General features: G+C 46.0%; 1 pseudogene; it reads right to left on the reverse strand.

Annotated features, from left to right (window-relative positions):
- Positions 1-5,477: 5,477 nt before the first annotated feature.
- On the reverse strand, positions 5,478-6,444 carry LOC130882286 (fructose-bisphosphate aldolase A-like; annotated as a pseudogene).
- Positions 6,445-20,989: the final 14,545 nt, after the last annotated feature.

Consider the following 20,989-nt stretch of genomic DNA (forward strand, 5'->3'; position numbering starts at 1 on the left):
AAGTACTTTAAAAGCCTTCGCCGTGAGAGCTGATGGAGACAAAGCTGCTCTGTCATCTGCCCTTCTCGCTCCTCTCAAGTTGGCCATTTTCTTTTTTGTTTATTTATTCTGTGTGACTGTTGGGGAGAAATATTGTTGGATGTTGACGCTTACTTCTGCTTTCTTCGGTGTCTTTGTGACCCCACAGAGTTTAACTACCACAGAATCGCAGATCATTCGCAGTAACTGACAGGAGTGTGGTCTGTTTTGTGACTGAAGCGCCTATAGGTGATTTCATCTCAGACCCAAAGAGCCTCCTGAATACCAGCTCCCCGCACGGCAGTATAGGGGGGCAGCACTGTGCACCACCGCAGGACACCTTGAGACCTCACACTCTAGCCACCAGCTCTGTGCTTACATTAATTAAACATGTGACAGCATTAAGTGAAGGAACTGATTGGACCTATCCACAAAGTGCCCAGCACAATGTTTTACTCATAGCAAATATTCAAGATACGATCCCAGACAATTAAATAGAACTAAGTCATAGGCTTTCTTAGATCATGCACTGCAGAAACCCCTGAGCCAAACTGAACTCAGTGTAGTGAGGTTTCTGCCTGGTATTTCCACACTCCAAATAGTGCCTTTGTTGAGAGTCACTTGGCAAAGCCCTGGAAGCTGATCTGGGACAATTTTATGGATATTTGTGTAGAAGTCTACCTGAATTCCTCTCTGTGGAATTGTTAATAAAGATTACACTATACAATTTACAGATTATATAAGTTGTGGGACTTTATGGCTATCATCCCAGCATTTAGAAGGCTGAGGCAGGATTGCAGAGATCAAAGATAGCTTGGGTCATATAGCAAGCCCTTGCCCCTGTCCCTGTCTCGAACACAAGAGACTTAGGACAGTTCAGACGCTACAAAGAGAAGCCTTGTACAAAAAGGACACCGGTGACAGAGGGAGACACGAGTCATGCAAGGAGAGCCAGTGTTGGGGAATATTATTTTCAGGTGTGTAACTTTTGCTTACACTGCATTTATTTAACTCTGTAAAGCTGTGGTTCTTTGCCTGTCTAAAACACCTGATGGTCCTAATAAAGAGCTGAATGCCCAATAGTGAGGCAGGAGCAAGGCTAGGCGGAGTTAGCAGGCAGAGAGGATAAACAGAAGAGAAACAAGAAGAGGAGAACAAGGAGAGGAGGATATTAGGGGGCAGCCACCCAGCTACACAGCGAGCCGTAGAGGAAGAAGTAAGGTATACAGAAATAAAGGAAGATAAAAGCCCAGAGGCAAAAGATAGTCGGGATAATTTAAGATAAGAAAAGCTGACAAGAAACAAGCCACACTAAGGCCGGGCATTCATAAGTGATAATAAGCTTCTGTGTGATTTATTTGGGAGTTGGGTGGTGGGCCCCCCAAAAGTCAAAAGGGTAAAACATCACACAACAGGCAAGTGCAGAGTAAATTTCGCTTACTGACATCGCCTGAAAGCCACACACATGTGACTTCTCATCCCGGCTAGCAAACTTGCTCTGTTACCCTGAGGGACTTGTTTAGCCTCTGAATCAGCTTCCCTACCCTCCTGGAGGTGTATTAGCCCTTGCTGGCTCAGTGGAGTAGTTCAACAAAAAGGCTTTGTCATCACCATTTAAAACATGCCAGGGATGTGAAAGCAACCAAAATTAACATAAAACACTGCTCCAAGCAGCTGCAGGGAAAGCCTAGTGCACGGAACCCAAGGAGTCAGGATTGGGCATGACGACTTTCTCCCTGTCCTATCTCACTCTGAGTTCCGTTTGGAGGGTGGAAAGCTTTGGCAGAAGAACAGTAAAGCCAGGTGCAGTGAAACACGCCTGCAGCCGAGCGATGGTGGCGCACCTCTTTAATCCCAGCACTTGGGAGGCAGAGGCAGGCAGATCTCTGTGAGTTTGAGACCAGCCTGGTCTACAGAGCTAGTTCCAGGACACGCCTGCAAATAGACCCATATGCAGGAGGCAGAAGCAGGAGGATCACCCACAAGCTTGAAGCCAGCCTGGGCTACATAGCAAGGTTCCCATCTCCAAAAAACTAACCAAGGGGCTCAGGAGATGGCTTCGTGAGTAAACTCTCCCCTGCGATCATGATCCCCTGAGCTCAGACCCCCAGAATCACATGAAGCCGGGTGTGGGAGCACATATCTGCAATGCCAGACAGCTTGGTGTGTGAAACAGAACATGAGACCCTGTCTCACGGCGGGAAGATAAAGACTCATGCCCAGAATTGTCCTCACACCTCCGCGTGCACCCTATGTGTGGCGCACGCGTGCCCACACTCACACCATACTACAGAACGATTTTTTTTTTCTCAAAAGAAGAAAAAAAGGCTCCCTAAATAAATAAAGCCGCTGAACCTGGACAGGAGGTCTTCCATGTTCCACAGGGCTGCTGCCCGGAAAGGAGGAAGGCATTTCAAGTCCTTTGCTTGCCAGCCAAGTCCGACAAAGTGGTCCAAAGAGTAGATGGATGAGCAGAGCCTGGACCTGCTGATAAGCAACGGCATGCTACTTCTGTGGCTGATTCCTGAAGATGGGTGGTAGACCAGAAGGAGACAGGGATTGCTGTTAGAATTATATTAGAGGGGGGGGTCTCCAGAGTGAGGGAGGTCAAAAGATTAAGTTTCTCAGCTTCTTGCCGTTTACTCCGAGAGATGGATGGTTTGTGCAAGGAGAGAAATGTAGGCTTCTAGTGTATGTTGACTCACCTGCGTGAATCTAGATAAGAACTATATTTCCAAACAGAAGCATTAATAACTTGAAATTTTAAGATTATAATACACCACTATATTTCACAGTAAGAAATAAACTGTGACAAAGCAAATGATTTAGGATAATGCTGGTTTTCCCACCCTATAAACTGGGGAAATGATTGATAGTGTGGATGCTTTTAAGTAAATGTTTTTCACAGACTTAAGCAAGCAGCATTACATGAAGCTGCCGTGTGTGTGTATGTGTGTGTGTGTGTGTGTGTGTGTATATATATATATATCGAGCTGTCTGTTCTTTATAAGCCACCTGGTTCCTAGTAACAATGTTACAGCAGCCCAGATGGGTCAAAGAAGGCTTCCTTCCTCAACAGTGGCTTTTTAATAATCTCGTCATATTTCTTAACGAGTGAACTAAGTGTCTCAGATATCCATTTTCCCATTCCAACTCTTCCCTGCCTTTCTTTTAAAAAATTCATAAATCTCTGCTTCCTGATGCTTGCTAGAGCTCTGGACTGAGTTGTTCTCTTGCTTGTAATTGCTGCTTGGGTTTTCCTTTGCAATGCCTTGCTGGACAGGGCATTAGAAACACCTGTGGCTACAGCGCCACTCTTGCTGTCTTGGTGTCTCCCCTGCCACCAAAGCAGGGGAACCCTTGCTCCACTGTGGATCAGCTTGAATTGGAGACTAAGTCTAAGTAGGACCTGCCAGGTGCGACCTCATTTCTGTTTTCAGAATTCCATTACTACCAACCTAAAGCAATGAAAGTCGGTTCTTCTTTCGCTCCCGGAGAAAGAGTGGTTCTCACCATCTCTAAAGACAGTCCTGTCCGAAATTAAAATTCACCGTAGAGAAGTCATACACAGTTGTGTAAAATGCAATTGTCCTTGTTTTATAGTTTTTTTTGGGGGGGGGTTGGTTTGTTTTTTTTTTCTTTTTTTTTTTTTTTTTTTTTTTTTTGGTTTTTTGAGACAGGGTTTCTCTGTAGCTACAGAGCCTGTCCTGGAACTAGCTCTTGTAGACCAGGCTGGTCTCGAACTCACAAAGATCCGCCTGTCTCTGCCTCCCGAGTGCTGGGATTAAAGGCATGCGCCACCACCGCCCGGCTTGTTTTATAGTTTTTTAATTACAAAATTAATCCCAAATGTATTACTGAGTATACTGGTATAAAGCTGTCACCCTGGAAGATGGAGAGAAGACCTTGAATTCAGGGCCACTCTGGCCGTATAGGAAGACCCTGTTTTACAAACCACATACATATTAAATGTAACTTTAAAATACCATTTATTCTTTATCCTTATTTTTTACCAAAAAAAATCTGCAAATGGCATTTTATTCTAGAATTTGTAAAGCCAGTAATGTAGGAAACATACTTTGTAAGTTTTCTAGAAGGCTGGGGTGGTTTACTGAGAAAATACAGGGAAGGCAGAAACATCCACGGCACTGGAAGTCAGGCGTAACCATGGACACTAGGATTTTGACTCCTGCCAGAAGATTTTGAAGCCCCCGCCCTCCAGGGGTGAGTCCTCTTTTAATTTGGGGGTTCCTACTCTGGTGTTACCTTTTCACTAAAGAACCTTAAAGTAAATGAAACTGGGGTTCACCGAGATCTCGTCACTCACAGCGTGAAGGTGCCTGTGCCTACAAATGACCGAACCCTGGTCTCTTCCTGACACTAAAGTTTTATCACATATTAATCGCTGCTCACCCGAACTCCACATTTCCCTGCCTTCAGTAGCTCTAGACGCCCACAAATATGTTTTGCTATAAATTACTGGCACCGTTTCTGTTGATATTCGGCATAATCAAACATTTGTAAGCAGGCTGCCTTTTCAATCTGCTCAGTTGATGCACTTTACCTGATCTTTCATTAAAGCAATCAAAACACGCGCTGTGTCGCATCTAATGAATGCTGCATGTATGATTAAGTGCTTTCATTCATATTGCAAGTTTGATTTAATGTAATCTGCCTTTCAGACAGCCATTAGCCCAGCTCCTATGTGAATTCGATTAATTGGCTGAATTCTTCCAGATGTCCATTAGGTATTACAGGAATTTGTGGAAACAGCAGGGACTGTCTAGCACAGAGAACCAAACAATGAAATGTTAGATTGCTGCCATGACTTACCAAAAGCTGGATTCATTTTCATTAATAAAACATCTGTACTCTGCACAGCTATGCATTGAGATGCGTTTATTTTATATGTTTATTTCTCTTATGGCTGTGAAAAGATAGTTAAACACATTTGCTGATATGTAGACCCGAGGCTTGGCAGGTGCTGACTGTCAAAACAGACCAGTTTTCTAAGTTTACAGTAGGGCCTAGGCAGAAGGCAGGAAACTAAGAAACACCTGTTTGAAGCGGACTTGCTGCAACGGGAAGGCTGGAAGTGATATTAGAGACATACCCTGAAGATGATTTGATGTTCTACCTCATCCGCTCCTCTCCAGTCTTTGAGAGAAAGGGGTGGAGGGGGCTCTTTTTGTCCCTTATATATAGTTGTTGACGAGCAGCGGGCTAGACGGGGTGGCAGAGTCAGCATTCACAGACAACACCACACACCAAAGTCATGAGGGGCAGCAAGAGTGACTGACAGGAAAGAGCCCGGAGGCCTCCTCAAGAGCAGGCGGGTAGGCCGGGGCTGAGGTGTTGGAGGGGCATCCCTAGGCCACCTCTGCTCGGTAGGCATGGTTAGAGACAGAGAGGAGGTCAGCTGGCTGCTGCCCCTGACTGACCACTTGGAATGCGGTCGGTTACTTTCTTTGACAAGCAAGACTGTCAGCTAGGGCATGCTTAATGTTCTCCCCCTGGGCAGCCTTCATGTTCTCAGTTCTCTCACTCAAGCCTTTTTAGAAGCCTGCAGGGCTCGGCCATTGGAGAATGTCAAGGCCCACGGCTTCAGCAGGGAGAACTCGTTGATAGCCTTGAGGTTGGCGGTGCCGCCTCTTCTTCAGGAAAGGGATCCCGGGGACAGCAGGGGGCACTGTGCGAGGAAATGCCGTGACAGCACTATCTCCTCACTGGAAAATTTCCAGATGCAAGCATGACCTGGGGTGACCATGTTCAGCGTAAGCAAGGTACCTTCCAGGTAGACAAGGTGGCTCAATGCCAGTACCTTCTCGTTACACACTGATGGCGCTTCAAGTCATGGTCGCCATCAGGGAGGATTTCCGGCTCCAGAATGAGTACAATGCAATTCGGCTGGCAGATGCTGGCATAACAAGTCAGAACACTAGCATTTTCCAAGATGGCAAGGACTGAAGGGGTGTGTTCCCCAGTCTTCAGCACACAACGCCACTTGGCAAAGTCGGCTCCATCCTTGTGCTGGGCACAGCGTCCAGACAGCCTATCCAGCCCTTGGGTGGTGGTCTCGCCATTAGTTCCTGCCAGGGGCACCACGCGCTTGTCTACCTTAACGCCCACAGCACCACCCTTGGGCTTGATAATTTGGGGGAAAGGACGTCCACCACTGCCTTCTGGTACAGTGTCACGTGATCACGCTTCCAATGCAGAGATTCACACAGTCGGCAGCAGTCAGCAGCAGCTGGCGGTAGAAGCGTCTGTTCTCCGTGCCGATGACTGCAGACTCTTGGCGATGCCTCCAGTGGACTCATCTGCAGCCAGGATGCCCTTAGCCGGACTCACAACTCAGTGAGCTACATCTGACTCTGACAGCTCCTTCTTCTGCTCCGGGGACAGTGCTGGGTATGGTTAGGACATAGTGCTGGCGGCCGCATGTTCCTGGCATGGAGCGGGAGGGAGTAAGCCAGCTTGTGAGCGAGAGGCCTGTGGAGCCAATGCTGAAGGTGGAGGATTCTGGAAAGCTGGTCTTCTATCAGAAGCTGCCTCTAATATCCACAGAGGAAGGCTGCTGCAACAAAACAGATGAATTTGCCTACCAGAGTGAGGGCAAGTGGGAAAAAGTAAAAGCTTCCTTCTTCTGTGTTCCTTGACTGAGCTGCCACCAGAAGGTACTGTATACATCCAGGATTCTTCTGCTTCAGGTGATTCGACCAAGAAAATCCCTCCCAGGAGTGCCTGAAGGTCAGCTGATTCCAGATTCCGTCAAGCTGATAATCAAGATTAGTCATCGTACTAAGATAATCTATTTGAGAAGATATATTCTTCTTACTCTAGTAGAGAGGTCAGGTGTTCCTGAGCTATTGTTCAGGGCTAGGTATTTCCATGAATGAACGTAAATTGCCTGACATTTAGGGACTTGATTTGTTCTCTGCTTTATCCTAAAAATACTGGGCACTTGAAATTCTGTTAGACAACCAATAACCAGCCCAGGAATGGCAGTGTGGCCTGAGATCCCAGCAATCGGGAGGCTAATGTAGGAAGATCGGGAGTTTGTTTCCAGCCAGAGACATTGAATTTTTATTAATGTAGTCAATAAAATGTTTGTTCTTTGGAGTTTTCATTGATTTGTTTTTTTGAACGAGGAGCCTTACTATGCTAGCCAAGCTGACCTTGAACTCCTGGCCTCAGATGATCCTGAGTAGCAAGCAGAGACAAGTCACACTGCCACATGGTTTGTATGTTACGTGCATGAATGATTCGAGCTATAACATTATATGACCGCTGTTTTAGATTTATTCTCAGAGGAAACCTTAATTTCAAAGCCATGGGCAACCCTAGTGTTGCCTCCCACGGGTTCACCATGAGAAGCAAAATCAGCCACTACTTTAGCCCTTTTGCAACACAGGTGTTTTGTGTGGTTAGAAACTTGATTTTTAGGATCCACCTTTGACAAGTAAATGTTTGATGAGCTCCCAACCAAAGAATAAGATGTGCTTACTCAAGAATAAACTGGAAGAGAAGTGGGGGTGGCTGAATGCCATTTCTTGGGGTGCTTGTGATGGGCAACTGGACCTGAAAGCTTTGTCATATGTAAGCGAATGTCGCCAGATACGCCTGCGTTCACAACAAACGCAAGGGGCAAGCTCTTCAGCGTCTGCGGAAGCAACGCTCCAAAGTTTCCTGAAACTTCAACTAATTAGAAATGAAACGCAGCCAGCGAAGCCCTGGCCATTTCTAATTTACAATATTGCTTTGCTTCCAAGGTAAATGCGGACAAGTCACAACTCCTTTTGATGCCTGAGGGATAGAAAAAATTAAATCAGCAGGATTGGCTATTGATGTTTCCTAGCAAATGTTTTGAAATCTCTGCCTTTCATCCATCTTGCAGGAAACAGGATTGCTTTCTGAGCCTTCAAAGATATTAATTCCTTTAATAAATCCTTCCTTGGACGTTGAGAACTTCCCAGGGTTAGCTTTCTATAGCAATCTCTCCATCGGGGTGAATGTTGCCCGCAGGCAGATTCCCAATCTTTTTCCCAAGTATCATCACTCTTGGTCTGAAACTGGAGTGAACCAACATTACAAGAGATTAAGCACACCTTCTGTCCGGTCCTTTCAGAGGATTTCCTGATTATATCCTTTGCAAAGCAAATCTTGAGGTAGGCCGTTTGCCTTCCTGGGGACCGGCACTTCACGAGATGACGCAGAGACGCCAGCGGTCCCTGTTCCACCTCCGCTCTTTGACCCCTGCCCTAGCCAATGCCAAGAACATGGAGAAGGTGGGGGCTGGGGCTGGGAGGGGCTAGGGGGAAAAGCTGGATAAAGAAGATCAAAACACATTGTATGTATGTGTGCTATTCTCAAAGAATTAATACAAATATCATATTTTTAAAAACAATCATGGAGAGTGAGATTCCTAAAATATGGTGGCTATCAAGAAAAGCAAAGTAGAGGAACGAAAAAAGTGTTCAGCCATAGTAGTGCGTGTGTCTGCCTGGTGGGGAGGGCGGGGCGGGGGGGGGATTCTGTAACGCGTCCACTCTTTAATAGGCTTTATCTAAGGCTTATACAAAGATAGTAGGAATAAGAGGGTACGCTCTCGAGGACAGCGTTAGGTCAGTGTTTTCATTAAAGGGACCATCGAGGACATTGGTCTAGAGTGTTATCCTAATGCGTTTTCTGTACATTCCTGTTTAAGGAGGGGACATGAATGTGCCTCTGTGTAGCGAGCTGCGTGAAGCCACATCTGATAATCAGCTCCTAATTATGGCTAAGACCTGACTTATGCTATTATCACGCAATGATTGTCAGCTGCTTGCATATGCGTGAACCTATGGGCAGTGCCCACCTGGCAATCTGAGGTTGGCGGCCCAGGCCTACTTAAGGGCTGGGAGAGGTTTGCCCGGCAGGGAGAGAGAGAGAGAGAGAGAGAGAGAGAGAGAGAGAGAGAGAGAGAGAGAGAGAGAGAGAGAGAGAGATTTTACAATTGTCAAAAGGTCCTGAATAAAACTGCAGTGAGAAGAGCTCCGGTGGTAGCGTCATCCTTGCTGCACGAGGAGGACCGCAACACCTCTGCTGAAAAAGTGGACCTTTTTTCTTTTTGTCCAAGCCTTTAAAAAGAGAAATGGGAAGGATACATAGACTGGCTTTCTGGGGAAGAAAGATGCTTGATGGTAAATACAACCAAGCGCTGCTGAACACTAAAGAGAGGGTGTTTGTGAGCCTTTTAACTTTAGAAAGCGGGGTGGCATGTGGGTGATGAGGGTGTGGTGACCAGTTCAGGTGGCAGGATTAAAGTATTCTGGGGAAAAGGAGAAAACCTGCAACCATTGGGGTTCCGGGCTCTCTTCATGATGAACCTTTAGCTATTGGTCTTTATGATTTACTTTAGACTAATATTTCCCAAAATCAAATGTGCTAAGCAAATTATCCCTACAAAAATAATCAATACTGTCACATTGCTAACGACTATTGAACTATATAATTACAAATCTATTTTATCATGCCAATTTTTTTTCTTATTAAGATGTAATGATGCAAATTTAAGTTGAGGTTACAGTTCCATGGCAGACTGCTTGTCCAGCAGACACAAAGTTCTAGGTTTAGTCACAGCTCTGTGAACGTAGGGAGGAAAAGCACACTGTAGAGAGCAGAGGACAACCTTCAGAATTCAATTCCCACCTTGTCCAGGCAGGATCTCGCCACGCCCACCTTGTCAGGCAGGGTCTCTCTCTCCCCGCCCACCTTGTCAGGCAGGGTCTCTCCCTGCCCACCTTGTCAGGCAGGGTCTCTCCCTGCCCACCCTGTCCAGGCAGGGTCTCTCTTGATTTTATTGCTATGCTCTGTTCTCCAGGCTAGCTGGCCAGTAAGCTCCTGGTATGATTCTCCCTCTTTATTGTCCACTGCAGATGTGCTGAGGTTATAGACACACACCTACATCTCATCTGACGTTTCTTTACACGTGGGTTCTGGGCATCAAACTCAGCCTCTCAGTCAAGTGCGGCTGGTTCTTCTACCCACTAAGCCATCTTCTTGGATTTGTAGAACTTTTTTGTTTTGTTTTTTGGAGACAGGGTCTCACTGTGTAGCCTTGTCTGGCCTGACACTCTCTTATGTAGACCAGTGTGGTCTTGAACCAGAGATACTGACTGTCTCTACCTGTCCAGTGCTGGTTTTTAAAGGCATACACCATCATATCTGGCATTTTTCATTACATTTTAATTTACTTAGTGAGTGTGTTTGTGTGTGTGTGTGTGTGCGTGTGCGCACATATGTACCTGCAACACAATGCTGCACACTTGTGGAGGGCAATCCTTCACACTAGACCACTGGGCAGAACCATAGCTTCACTTACTATTTGCCCTAAGAGCTTATGATTCTCCAAGTGTAAAGAGAATTCTGAGCATCTTTTTTTTAAAAAAACCCCATAGATGTAGCAAGGTCGAGAACTAATGACTCACGGGAATCTACACACAAATTCCTGCAGCCATTGGAGACAATCTCTGTCTCTAACAGGAGAAGTGATCTAGAACCAATGCGTTCTCAGACTACTCAACAAGCAGGGGGTCACTGCAGAAGTGAGAGCTACTTTATAAACCAAAATTCAGCCTGCCAAGTGTCCCTGAGTCTTCTGGAAGCAGCAGGGAAGGGTGGCTCCAAAGGTCTCCTGTGTCTTGTCTTCCACAGAGAGCTGGGCAGCTCCCAGCTCACCCGTCCTATTTTTTCCCAACAGAAATACTACAGAACACCAGAAACTGAGAAACTCAGAGCACAAGCTGAAATCCAACCAAACGTTTACAGCATCAAAATAAATAGTCAGTCAAGAAAAAGACAATTGGGGAGTAGTGGGAAAACCAGGGGTCTCCTACTGGGAAATGTCTGGGTTGAAGTGGCAGCCACTTGTGTTCCTAGTATAGGCCCTAGCTTCTGGTCCCTGAGGGAGAAGAGATTAACTTATCTGCAAATTACTATGCATGTCTTTGCCTACTACTCCGAAGCTGCCCACGGGACTAATTCAAGGCAGACCTCAGTTTTCTCTAACTCTGAACTCACTCAAGTCAAAACAGCAACAATAACTCATGGCTGCACACCTATAGTCCTGGCTACTGCAGAGGCTGAGACCAAAGAGCCCTGTCTCACTAAGGGACAAACAAAAACTTCAAAGGCAAGCTAAGGACCCTCACACACTGAGGGTAGAAGATAAGGACTATCACAGATGCCCTATGGCTCAGGAGGAGACAGTAAGGGTGATTCTTTGGGAAATCACCTAGGGTTCATCCAGTAAAGAGGTGCTTGCTGCCAATCTGAGTTTAGTTCCCAGAACCCACCTAATGGACAGAGAAAACCTCCTCCCACAAGCTGTTCTCTGACTCTTCATGCATCCCCTTATACACACACACACAAAATAAGTAAATTTAAAAATAAAAAAGGGCACCTCTATCCACAAAGACTCCCGGGGGAATTTGGAAAGCCACACGCATGATGAGGACATGGTGGGAGCCCAGAAAAGACCAGAGACGCCTCAATGGACTTAAAGGGAGACTTGATTTGGTCTGGGGTGGGTTTCATGTAGCATAGGCTAGCTCAAATTCCCTATGTATTGGAGGGTGAGCTTGAACTTCTGATTTCCCCCACCTTTGCTACTAAGCACTGGGATTAAAAGCATGTAGCCCACAGTTGACTTTTTGTAGTTGTTCTTCAAGCAAGGGTCCCAGTGTAAAACAGGTTAACCTCCAGGTCATTTTGGAGCTGAAGTTGACCGTGAATACCTGATCTTCCTCCACTCCCAGAGTGCTGGGATTCTAAGGGTACCACCCCGACCAGCTAGAATCGGAGATTTAAAGACAGATTGATTTGCATAATTAAATCTAAGGAACAAAAATGAAGAATGAAGAAGATAAATAAAGACTGAGGGATTTGTGGAGACCATGACAGATTATTTCTAAGAGCCATGACCTAAAACTTCTGTCAAAGACAGAAGTCCATGATAGGATAACTTTGGTGATGGAGTCTATGAAGTACTTAATGAAGACTTAATACCCAGGCGTGAATGTGGTGCTGTGGCTCCGTGATTGCTTATCTGCATGAGCCATCAATTTGATTCCCAGCACTGCAAATCAATAAATAAAATCAGATTATAAAATTCTACCTGTGTTGTAATTTCAATTGCATAGAGTTATATATACATATATTCTAGTACCAGAGGCAACACAGAACAATAATTAAAACTATTGATTTGATATGAAAGACATAGATATTTGAAATATTTTGCTATAATGCTATTTATGTGAGAAATAAAAACTATCTTAAAGCATCATAGTTATCAGCTGAGCGTGGTTGGTACATCCCCATGATCTCAGCACTTAGAAAGCTGAGGAAGTAGGATCACAAGTTGAGGGACAGCCTGGGCTACTCAGCAAGCCTATGTCTCAAAAACAAAACAAAACAGGGGCTGAGGAGGTGATTTGATGGGTAAAGCATTTGCCATACAAACATACCGACCAGATTCTAGGTGAAGCTGAACACAGACATGAGCATCTGTAACCCCAGCACTCCGGAAGCAAGATGAGACAGGAAGATCCACAGAGGCTAGCCTGAGTTAAGCCATGGTAAACAAGGGACTGTCAAACAAGGTGTGGAAGGAGAGAACCCAAGGTTGTTCTCTGACCTCCACACATGGATACTGTAGATCACATGCACCCACACTCCCACATACAAACACACACAGACATACGTGGGTCACATGTGCCTAGACTCCCACATACAAACACACATAGACACACATGGATTACATGTGCCCACATTCCCACATACAAACACACACAGACACACGTGAACCACGTGTGCCCACATTCCCACATACAAACACACACAGACATACGTGGATCACATGTGCCTACACTCCCACATACAAACACGCACAGACACACATGGATCACATGTGCCCACACTCCACATACAAACACACAGACACACGTGGATCACATGTGCCTACACTCCCACATTCAAACACAGGAAGAAAGAGAGAAAGAGGGAGGAGAGAGAGAAAGAGAGAGAAAGAAATACACACACATACACATACACACCAAACTTTTTGAAGCCATAGTGCAGGACATAGAAGAGAATGAAATACCACAAGAGGGACATAACAGCTAGTTATGGGGTCTTAAGACAACGGGTCTCAGTCTCCCTAATGCTTTCACCGTTTCATTCAGTTCCTCACACTGTGCTATCCCCAACTGTAAAATTATTTTGCCGCTGCTTCATAACTGTAGTTTGCTATTGTTATGAATTTTAATTAAATATCCGATATGCAGAATATCTGATAAGTGACCCCCAAAGGAGCTGCAACCCACAGGTTGAGTAAGCCCTTTACTTAATTATGATTAAAATTTGCATTTATCGGGCTGGAGAGATGGCTCAGAGGTTAAGAGCACTGGCTGCTCTTCCAAAGATCATGAGTTCAATTCCCAGCAACCACATGGTGGCTCACAACCATCTAAAATGAGATCTGGTGCCCTCTTCTGGTGTATAGGCACACATGCAGGCAGAACACTATGCATACTAAAATAAATCATTAAAAAAATTTCATTTATCACATAAATATTACAAAATAATTTTGAAGTACATTAAAGCAGGTGCGGTAGCATATCCGTAACAACAGCATTTGAGAGATGGAGGGAAAGGAATTCGGGAGTTCAAAGCCAGCTTTAGCTGTAGATCAGCTTCAAGCTCAGCCTGCGTAACATGAGATCCTGTCTTGAATAAAAAGAAAAACCAAGCCGGGCGGTGGTGGCGCACGCCTTTAATCCCAGCACTCGGGAGGCAGAGGCAGGCGGATCTCTGTGAGTTCAAGTCCAGCCTGGTCTACAAGAGCTAGTTCCAGGACAGGAACCAAAAGCTACGGAGAAACCCTGTCTCGAAAAATCAAAAAAAAAAAAAAAACTCCAAGGGGCTGGAGGGATGGTTCAGGGGTTAAGAGCACTGGCTGCTCTCCCAGAGGTCCTGAGTTCAATTCCCAGTACCCACATGTTGACTCACAACCATCTGTAATGGGGTCTGATGCCCTCTTCTGTCACACAGGCATACACGCAAATTGCACACTGTATACATAAAATACATAAATAAGTAAATAAATCTTTACGAAAGTTAGAGAAAGAGACCAAGGCCAGCTCGTAAGACGATTCAGCAGCTAAAGAAGCTTGCAGAACAAACCTCACAGCCCACTTGATTTTGATCTCCAGAACCTATGTTCAAGTGGGAGGGGACGGACTTCACAAAGTTGTCCTCTGCCCGCCACGCGTCACACACACACACATGCCATGTGCACACAGACAGATGCTAAACAATTTTCAGTTAAAAAAGAACCTCCACTCTCATATCTATAAACATAGTAGCAGTATATCGGTGTTGTCTTTACAAAAAATAAAAGTAAAGCCAGGCAGGGTGCTAGATGCCTTCCCAGCACTTAGGGAAAGAGGCAGGAAGATACTGGGTTCAAGACCCTCCTGGACTGCATGACAAATGTCAGAAGACCCAGTGACAAAACCCCCAATGGCTCTGTTTGTGACCTAGGGGTAGAGCGCTTGCATAGCCTGCAGAAGGACTAGGGTCTGTCTCAGGTAGAGGGCAGGGAACAGCTGAAGTCCTTGAGTCTGGGAGAAATCAGAATTTTAAGAGGAAGGGATCCATTGGCGTGTCGGTCAATACAGCAGGACAGTTGTGGGCCATCACGGGCCACAGGCACAACCTCAGTAAACTCCACTCGTGCTTAGAGCCTGAGAGGAAAATTCTTACTTTCACTTTTTATTTTTTTTAATGGAAGAAAAAACCCAAGATACCAAAAGGGCCATTTGGTGTGGACTGGAGAGCACAGTTGTGTGGACTGGAGAGCACAGTTGTGTGGCCTGGAGAGCACAGTTGTGTGTGTGGCAGGTTCTTGGATTTCCTCTGTCACTCGTGTTTCCTGCTATTAACTGGCCTGCCAATTCCTGAAGTCTTTCCCAACAAGATAAACAAAGAACGTCAATGCATCCTGATCATGAGAATTAACAAAATGCCATATTGGATGATTGCATCCTGGGAAGCAGAACAGGCTAAAAAATATCACAGGTAGCATCAGCTGGGGCAGCATTGAAAAAAACACACATGCATGCACGCACATACATGCACATACACACACACACACAATCCTCGTCAGAACACATACGTTTCTCCATTTTCTGCTTATTATTATAACCTGCCCGGAGAAGTGAGTTTCAGTGGTGATTATAGACACAGGGAAACAGACATGAATAGGGGTGCTTTGACAGCCTCCTTGTGAGAAAGAGTGCGCAGCCTCTTCCACATGAGCTGCCAGTAGGCTCCACATACGCCATGTTGCACCGACCACCAACTCCCTGGACGATAGGAAGCTTCCGGCTTCATAGACGGCACAGATGGCCGCTGGCAAAGTTGAGGCGAAGCTGACAAATAGGTTGTGTTGTGTGTGGCCCGCTTATGTGACTGCTAAGCTTTTTTGTTTTGGGGGTTTTGTTGTTGTTGTTGTTGCTGCTGTCGTTGTTTTGGTTTGGTTTGGTTTTTGGTCTTTTGAGACAGTTTCTCTGCATAGCCCTGGCTGTCCTGGAACTCCTGCTGTGGACCAGGCTGGCCTTGAACTGAATCCGCCTACCTCTGCCTCCCCTAGTGCAGGAATTTAAGGCTTATGCTGCCACAGCCTGGCCGAGGCTGCTAAGTCTCAACAGCCGAGGAACCTTCCCCCGGGATGGACGGGATCCCAGCCGTTGCCATTCCTAGGCATGCCACGCTCACTGTCTTGGGAACACAGCAGAATTTGATGAAATCCTAGCAGAGTCGTGCGGAAGGTGGGATGGTGTCGCTTCATCTTCCTCTTGCCACCAATTGAGCAAACTATTTCTGCAGGTGCGTGCGCAGGTCCCCAGAAGCGCCTTCTAACGCTAATCACGCTGTCTGGAGAGGGAGCCGAGCCGATTTAATGCAGAGTAAGTGGTCTCAGGTCTGGAAGGAGCACTTGGGATGGGTTCCCCGGTTGAGGGCTGAAGCAGGCATGCACCGCTCAGTCAGCATTCGACGGCTGCCAAAGTCATTTCTTAAGCATCATCTCATCCCATCTTCAAAATATTTCTCCCCTTGTCCAGACTATTACTGGGTCATGCCTGCCTCTCAGAAGTCCCATTCCCTTGCCTGTCAAAGAAGGAGTCATTCCATTTTCTTAATAGATTTGCTTCAAGGACTAAAAGGAGTGTAGAGTGAGAGACCAGTCCCACGCCTCGGCCCCTTCTTTTCTTCTTAAAAAAGGGGGGGGGTATTATATTTATTTGTAGGTGTTGGAGGCAGGTGCACCACTGTGGGGGAGTAAGGTGGGAGGAGTGGGAGGAGGGAGGTCACAGGACAACCTGAGGGAGTCCGGCCTTTCCTTCTACCAAGTGGGTCTTAGGAATCAAACTCCAGTCATTATCAGGTTCAGCTGCAAGCAACTTCAAACCATCTCACCACCATTTTTTTTTTTTTTTTTTGCAAGCAGTCACTCTGTAGCCCAGACTGTCCCAGAAATTATCATGTCTCCCAAAGAAGCCCTGGAACTGGAGCTGTCTTCCTGTTCCAGCCTTCCAGTTGCTGGGATTGTAGACATGAGTCACCACACACGGCTTGGCCTTGGCCCTTGTGGTTCTCTCCTTCAATACCAGGTCTGAACAGATAGCCTAGGCTTCCTTAGAGATCTGGGAACCAAGGAAACATGGGGACAGGAAAGTGACCCACCCTTGCCTATCCTCATATCTTGGTGGGTGGAGCTGCGCACACAGTGATGACCAGGCACAGCTTAAAAGAGGCTTGATGTCCCTTCTTTAGTGTTAGAGATCAAACTTGGGGCCTCAAGCATGCCAGGCAAGTGCCCTCCTTCTGCCCTAGACCCCTCAGCCCCAAGCTGGGTAATCTCGATTAGTTCATCTTCCTCTCTGCCCCCAGCCTTACCAGGCAGTGTCTTTAAGTTGTATTCTAGTTTGGTCTCCAAAACATTATATGGAGCTAAAAATAATTCCATGCTAAACTCTCGTGTGGAGAGAGGTTATCTTTAAAGCCTTCACATAAACAGTCCAACCTCACACTGAAATTAGAACAAGTCACAGTAAAACAAAAATGATTGCTATTGATTGCCTTTTATTCTTAGCACCGGTTAAGTAACTATGTGCAAAGTGTAAAATCTTCACTTGTTGATTTCTAAGATTAAAATCAATACAACTGTCCATAATCCATAGCACTCAGCTTCTGCCTCCCCAGAGCAGATGAGACAAGAGTAATTAGATTTCTGCCTGACTAGCAGGAAGAGAAAATGGTTTCATTTGGGATCAAAACCGTCCTCTGAGACTGAGTTACATTTTTTCTTAGCACTTAGCGATTGCTTCTGTGTTAGACTGGGTTCAGACTATCAAAATGCTTCCCCCAGAATCTTCCGTAGAAAGGGTGCCGGAGATTAAAGTTTGATTCTGATTCTCGGTTTCAAGGATTGTGCTACCAACTTCACTTCCTTCCCGAGTTCTCTTCCGGGCAGAATTTTAAAGGTGGCTGGTTCTGCACCCCCTCATCCCAACAAGAGAAAGATCAGTATGGATGCAAGAGCCTCAGACGACGCGTTTACAGTTCTTGACTTAGAACGCAGAATGAACTCCAGTTTGACAGGTCCTCACCCGCAGCGGGACACCAACGAAAACATTCTTTTGTGACCACAGAGTGTCACCAGATAATTGAGAAGTGCGTGTGGCTGGGTGGTAATTTGTCTGTTTAAGGTTTTTGTTTGTTTGGGGTTGTTTTTTTTTGGGTTTTTTTTGTTTGTTTGTTTGTTTTTTGGTGGCAGCTGTTTGGTTTTGGCTTATTTAGGTCTGGGTTTTGAGGTTTTGTGTCACACTGTAGCCTTGACTGGCCTTGTATTCCTAGCAACAATCCTTCTGCTTCAACCTCCGAAATGGGCGGTTTATAGCCACAAGCCATAATACCCTGCTTACTTTGGTTTGAGGTTTTTATTGAGACAGAGTTTCACTATGCAGCCCAGATTGGTCTCGAACATGTGAGCTTCTGCCTTGGCCTCCCTAGTGCTTGGATCAGAGGTCTGAATACTGTGCTTTGTTTACCACCCTTGTTTCTGAAACAACGTTACAATTTTTTGGAGTTTGAAGGAGAAATGTCCATCATAGGCTCAGGTATTTGAATGTTTCCCAGGATTAGGAGGTGTGGCCTTGTTGGAGGATGTGTGTCACTGCAGGTGGGCTTTGAGGTTTCAAAAGCCCAAGCCAGAGACAGTCTTCCTCACTCTCTCTGCCTCCTACCTGTGGATCAGGATGCAAAGCTCTCGGCTACCGCTCCAGCACCATGTCTGCCTGCCTGCCTGCCTGCCTGCTGTCACACCCCCTTCCATGAGGGTTGTGAACTAACCCTCTAAAACTGTAAGACCCCAGTTAAATGCTTTCTTTTATAAGCTGTCTTGGTCACAGTGTCTCTTCACAGCAATACAATAGTGACTAAGACACTCTCTGCTTCTCTCAGCCTGCCTGTGGTCTCTAGTGCCAGCTACCATGTCTGTCTGCTGTCATGTCCCCTGCCATCACGGGCTTGTGTGCCTCTGGAAACTCTTCTATAAGCTGCTTTTGGTCTTGGAGTTGATCATAGCAACAGGAAAGTAACTCAATCACATTCTTCCCAGCCTTACTTGTGTTCATGTCAAATTGTAATCTCAACCTACCTTCCATGAAGATAACTGCAATTCCTTGCAAAGAGACTTTGATCTTTGGCATCAGTATCCCTCAGTTACTATACAATGGGCATGGGGAAGAAAGGCAGCTACAGCCAGTTACATTCAGGTCTGCTGACCTACTTTGTATCTATGATTCCCCCAATGAAAATACAAAGTTATATCATTAAAAAGTAAGTCTTCCATAGCCCTACTATGGCCAGGGTCTGTGTTGATGTCCATGACTTCAGTTGGCAATGGCCTGCTGACATTCTGCACTGGGAGACCTGAGCCCTTGAGTTCTGTCAGGAAAGATAGAAGAACTTCCGTGATCTTTTACAACTCTGGGAATTATTCTTACGAATGAGGTTAGGGATAACGTGACTGGTGTGAGGCTTCCCTTCCAGGCAGACTTAGAGTTGGTTTATTTGTTGTTGCTGTGGCTTTTAAAACACTGGGGATAGAGAACACAGCCTCACATATAGCCAAGTACCCTACCATTGGGCTAAACTGCCAGTCTTTATGTGTCATTGCATGGTCAGACTCTCGGGTCACCACAGGGTGACATGCCCTCTGTCATTTGGACATTAGAGTAATATAGGAAACAGTAGACACTCACAGAATGAGACTGTGTGGCACTTATGCCACCAAAAGATGGCAGGGATTGCTGCCTTGCACCTGCACTTACGAGGCTTACACACTGGAGTGGGGGGGATGCTGTGAGCCAGCTTGGTGTTTCCTCTTACTCGCTGCTCAAGCCCAGGCAGGCCGTTGCTCGACCACTGAGCAACAGTCTCAGCCTTAAAATTTTCTTTAGTGGTGGCCAGAGTTAAATGTTCAGTGAAAACAGACTTTTCCCCCACTCTGAATCTAAAAATAACCCATACCTCTTCTGTCTTGGTAGTGCAGAAAACCACAAGGAACGCAGTGTAATAAACCAGAAACCCCAGCACGGGGAGCAACTGCTCTTTCCAGGCTCCCTCAGAGCATAGGCACAAGCTCATGTCATGAGTACTCACCTCTTCCTGCGTAGGGTTTTCCTGCCCACTTTCACCCTGAAACATCAGACCTCAACAGATGCCATTCAGGATGGATGCTTGTCTGCCCCGGCCATCACTTCATGTGCAGATTACAGTCCCTGGGGCTGTTCTCCTGTGCCTCTTGCAAACCGGGGTTACAAACTGGAGTTCCCACAATTCCTTCTTCAGACCCAATCAGTTTGCTAGAACAGCTCAAAGAATCCAAGAAATGCTTGCTGATGGTTGCTGGTTAACTGTGAAGACTAATGCAAAAGAAACAAGCCCAGAGGGGGAGATGGGTTGGTGAAGTCACACAGGAGGGGGTTGTGAAGCCTCCATGTTCTCTCTGGCTTGTCACTCTCCAGAGACCATGAAGAACGCCAGCTATCCCATCAGCTTTGAGAAACCTGTCCTTTGGCATTCTGTGGTTAACTCATTATCTAAACTTAATTGGCTGATTAGTTGAGTCCACCAAGGCCACTGGGGATTGCCTTCATTTTCGACCATTCTCCCATCCCCAGAGGTTAGGGAGAAGTGGCTAAAAGTCCCAGCCCAGAAGCCTGACTTGATCTTTCCAGTCAGACCCCATCCTGAAGCTGCCTTAGGGATGCCAGTCATCCATCAACTCGTTAGCGTACCAGAAGGTATTTCTTTTGAGATTCCAAGGGTTTTAGAATGCCCGGAAGCAGGGTGTGCTTTGGTAAATACCAAATATGGATATATAAACCAACAAACAAATATAAAATATCACTGATCCGTAAACATAGCTTCTGGGCTCAGTATTTTCACTAGAGAATCTTGAAAGAACTGAAACCATTTGTTACAGCCACGTTGAAAACCCACTAAGGGGAGCCCTTGCCTCCTAGCCAAAAGAGCGTATTCTTCTCTGGGTGGAGACATCATTGCTTCTCCCTTAAGAGTTAATGTAGGGGCTGGAGAAGTGGTTAAGAACAAGCACTGTTCTTCTGTCGTGTCAATCACCTGTCACTCCAGCTCCAGGGTGTCCAACACCTCTGGCGTACATGGGCATCGACATTCAACACACACATACACACTCACACACACACACAGTCAAAAATAAATCTATTTTTAAAAAGAGTTAACGTAGGGGACTGGAAAGATGGCTCAGACAGTTTCCGTTCCCACACCCACATCTGCTAGTTCACAAATGCCTGTAACTCCATTCTAGGGGACCAACACC

The sequence above is a fragment of the Chionomys nivalis genome, chromosome 10 (genome assembly GCF_950005125.1).
Source record: "Chionomys nivalis chromosome 10, mChiNiv1.1, whole genome shotgun sequence".
In the NCBI taxonomy this organism is placed as follows: domain Eukaryota; kingdom Metazoa; phylum Chordata; class Mammalia; order Rodentia; family Cricetidae; genus Chionomys; species Chionomys nivalis.